At 37.6% G+C, this 4547-nt stretch overlaps 1 non-coding gene across 1 annotated transcript; it reads left to right on the top strand.

Moving 5' to 3' along the window:
• The first annotated feature begins 1120 nt into the window (after positions 1-1120).
• LOC145038212 (small nucleolar RNA R71) lies at positions 1121-1227 on the top strand. Its single transcript, XR_013679276.1, has one exon. It is a non-coding gene; the product is annotated as a small nucleolar RNA R71 (small nucleolar RNA).
• Positions 1228-4547: the final 3320 nt, after the last annotated feature.

Genomic DNA, 4547 nt, shown 5'->3' with positions numbered 1-4547 from the left:
ACTCAGCATTATTTCTGCGACTTCAGCCAAGTCTTTCCTAGCAGTAAAGAGACCTTTTAGTAAGTTGAAGTACTTGGGTGTTGTAAGCATCGTCTCTACAAATGGCACATTGAGTTAGAGGTCTTTAACATGCTTCATAAAGGATTTATAAGCTTCCACTTTTTCCACAGGCATGGCTTTGATTGGGAATGACAGAGGGGGATTGTATGGCTTTAAGTGGATGGCAGTTCTGTCTTTTATGCATGGACTCGTCGAGTCCATTTGAAGGACTCGGCGAGTCAGGTCAGGTTTAGCTGGAATCGACTCTTCCGTCTTCTCTGTCTTGCTATTAGGGACCCTTTGTGCCTGTGTGAAATTTTTTTCACAGCTGGAAGTTACCATACTCACATTTTCCATTCTTGGATTATTCTTGGTGTTACTCGGAAGTTGGCCCGGTCTTCTTTCATTCACTTGATGTGCAAGCTGTCCCAGCTGTTTCTCAATGTTGAGAATGGATGCCTGCTGATTCCTTAACATATTTCTGGTCTCTTGCATTGCTACATCGTGATCATTGTGTCTTTTTTTGGACGCGTTTATGAATCTAGTGAGCATTTCTTCTAAATTGGCTTTCTTTTCCATCACCGGCTCTTCCTTTTGATAGAATCCCCTCTCCTTCTGCTTGTATTTCTCCTCCTTAGCCTTTTTATATTCTTCGTATGGGAGGCATTCCTTCTTCGGTTTCCTCCAATCTTCGTCGTATCTATCGCCACTAGAGTAAAACACTTGAGCCTTTTTATTTCCATTTTCGTCTAGATCACAATCCTTGGTGAGGTGGGGCCCGCTACAATTTTCACATCCAACTCGAATAGCATGGATTGTTTGATCCATTTTTGTCATCCTTCTATCTAGACTATCGAGCTTAGCTATTACCGCCGCCATGCTATCATTCACCGAGTTCACTGCTCCCCGACTTACTTCATTTCTCGGATTGTGGTATTCTCTAGAATGCTTAGAGAATTCCTCAATTAACTCCTTGATTTTCGGAGGCGGCTTTCTGGTGAGCGGGCCTTGTGAATCGAGCAATTGCCTTGTGGTGACATTGACTCCATCATAAAAAATGGAGACCTCTTGTTGGCTATTAAGGTCATGGTGTGGGCAATTACTAAGCAAACCTTTGTATCTTTCCCAAGCTTCATAAAGAGATTCACCGGGTTGTTGCTCGAAGTTGGCGATGGCTTTCTTCAACTTAGATATCTTGGAAGGCGGGCAAAAATGGTCTATGAATTCCTCTTTCATCTTGGCCCATGTTGTGACCGATCCGGGAGGAAGTGACTTGAGCCAATCCTTCGCAGCACCTTTAAACGTGATTGGGAGCATGCGAAGTAGCTGGGTCTCGCGAGGCACATTTGGTACATTGAAGTAGTCAGCCACATCATTTACTTCATCCAAGTGCTTGTAGGCGTCTTCGTGATCTTTCCCATAAAAAGGAATCTCCTTGAGTTGAGCGAGAATATGGCCTTTTAGCTCGAAAGTAACGGTTGCGGGAATTGCGGGTTGCACAAGTCCTGGGCCGGTGTCATCATGCATCCTCTTCTTCCATTCCCCCATGGGGATTTTATCGATATTAGCCATAGCGGTAGCTAAATCGTCTTTAAACTCGGATGTGTGCTCGTATGTGAGTTCGTCTTCTTCCTCGGTCTCGTACTCGGTGTCTTTTTGAATTGGGTCTTCGATTGTCAACGAGGCACTGGATGCTCCTGATTTGTTGCTCCTTTTCTTGCTGAAAACAGACTTGAGGTTTTTGAGTGGTGAGTTCTTTGAAGAAGCGGATTCTCCAACGGTTTTGCCTTTGCTCCTTCTTAGTGCGGTTTCCGGATCTTCAAGAGGGGGGACCAGAGGTGTATCAGATCCTCGGGTCATGAAACAACTACAAACAAAACATAAAACGCGTAAAAAGAACAAAAAAAATATAATAAAATTAATGTTGATTCAGCGTCGTACTCGCCGAGTTTGCGCGAATGCACTCGGCGAGTCCAAGGTAAAATCAGGTTTTTTTATTTTTATTTTTATTTTTTTATATACTACCTACTAAATTAAACAGTAATTAACTTTGTGTAAGATAAATCTCACACAAAGGATTGATTGAATTAGAATTTAATGCTAATTTTAGAACCGTTCCCCGGCAACCGCGCCAAAAACATGATGTGCGTAAACTCACTTAGTTTTAATCCTACTTTTAGTTGTAAAATAAACACACAAAGGCAATGTACCTATCAATTGTGGAAGCAAGTAGGGTATCGAACACAGGGAACGACAAATTAAAAATAAAAACTAATTCTATCTAAATTAATTAATAAGTAGAGGGTTTTCTTTAGTTTTACAAGACTAGAAACTTACTAACTATTACTTAATCTAAAAACTAGAAAAACAAAGAATTAAATAGATTCAATAATATGAAGGAACTTCTGTTTAGTTCAACTCAATTGATCCCATGGTTGATTTCAAGGTAATAGTGCAATGAGTTAATTCTTTTGTTGGTTACCGATTCAAATGATTAGGTTCGCGTTCACTACACTAATCCTTAGCAAATAAACTAACTTAAACAGTGATCAGTTGTCTAATTCTATTTAGTTCACTAGATTAATTATTCAGATTACTTTAGACTTACAATAGTTAATCAATTTGGTTTTAATTAACTTCTTGTTGATGGTCATCACACAAGGTTGCACATAAATTTACTTAATTTTCTTATTAATTCTAGTTTCATGTTCATTAGTCCTAGACATATAACAAAGTGGTCACAAGGTATATGAGGTTGATAATCAAACGATGTTCATGCTATTTAATTACGTTCCTATTAACAGACAATTAATTATCATTCACACACAAGGTTCTTTAGCAAGCTAGAATAACAAATAAATCACCAACATTGAATTAATCCTACCAATAATCAAACCATAGTCTCAATTTTGTATCCCGAAACAGAAGTTTAAGAGTTTTAGCTCATGATTGAAGTAAATAACCGCATAAAAACTAATTCTAATTGTCTAACCATAGTGGAAAACCAAAGATTAAGTATAATGATGAAATTTGCCTCAAATCTCCTTCGGGATTGAATTGTAGCTTCTATCTTCGTCTTCTAGGGTTTCTCTAGCCTTTGAATCGCAGCTAATTACTCCAGAATTATCCCAAAAGTTTTTTTCCTCGATATGAGTAGTTATCTATAGATTTGCGAATCGACTCGTCGAGTCAGTAGGCGACTCGTCGAGTCCGTCTCACAATCTCCGTATGCGATAAGCATCTGGGTTCCCGAGTCATTATCCTCACTTGGACTCGCCGAGTAGTCAACCCTACTCGCCGAGTAGGTTCTATTTTTGGTGTTTTTCTTCTTTATCCAATTCCCGAGATCCTAACCGCTTCTCCTGCTTCCTTTTGCTTCCGAGCTTCATTTTTGGACTGAAAATACAATTCAAACACTTTTAAGTACCTTTTGTCCATGAAATGCAATAATTTAGCTAATAAATGAATAAAAATCTATACTTAATACAAACTAAATATGCACATATCAGGGGAATACAAGCAAAAGTACAAGAATATCTTGTACTTAAATTCATTATTTCGTTTGAATGGTTTCATAATCTGTACACTTTTAAGAATTGAAAACATATTAACAAACTGTTTGACTTGCATAGTTGTTTTTTTCAAACCGATTTCCATTCTTATTATATAGTGTTATACTTTATACTTTGCAATTGATTGTTCACAAATTTACTATTTGAAATCATAGAACTTTTGTATTATCCTTAATAAAACACCCCCTAGATGCGAGTGTGAAGGAAAAGTATCATTGGAACTTAGTTAGGTCCTAGTTAGTACTCCCCCTAGATACGAGAGTAAAGAACCAATAAAATAGGGTCTCCGTATTAATAACTTCAGTTTTAAATTCATGAATCTTAGGATTGGAGACACGTCCTTTGCAACATTTCCCCTAGATACGAGAGTGGAGGAATATCCCGGTAACCAGAATCTCCAAAAGGGAGAGCGTGACTTGAGTGTATAGATCTATACGTGATTGACTATCCCACACCTGGCTGCTAGCTATAGCCGAACCGAAATGTTCAAGGGGACAAAAGTCATAAAATATATTGGCCTCGTTCCGAGTCATATCTAGTCTGTAGTATGGTTATGGAACTCGCAATCAAGATTATGAAAACTTTATACTTATTTATTAGTTTTATATATATGTTAAAACTAATGTACATTAAAGGTAACCAAAATTTCAGGAAACTTCACACACACACTTTAAGTATGGTAGATACTTGTACGTTACTTTCAGATTCGATAACACTTCACAAACATTTTTGGAAAATAAGGGTTTTTCCTGGGATAACAAACTGTACATAACCGGATCGTATAATAAATGGATAACTCAACTAAGCTTATAAGAAAATATGAGATTTTCTTGGTTAACAAACTTTTTCGGAAAACCAAATTAAACTTGTACATTTTTAGAAAACAAATCTCTTATGAACTCACTGGCTTTATGCTGATTTTCAAACTACTTGTAT

The sequence above is a fragment of the Lactuca saligna genome, chromosome 3 (genome assembly GCF_052625555.1).
Source record: "Lactuca saligna cultivar CGN05327 chromosome 3, ASM5262555v1, whole genome shotgun sequence".
In the NCBI taxonomy this organism is placed as follows: domain Eukaryota; kingdom Viridiplantae; phylum Streptophyta; class Magnoliopsida; order Asterales; family Asteraceae; genus Lactuca; species Lactuca saligna.
Note: the sequence above shows the minus strand (reverse complement) of the source record. Positions and strands in the feature narration are given on the sequence as shown.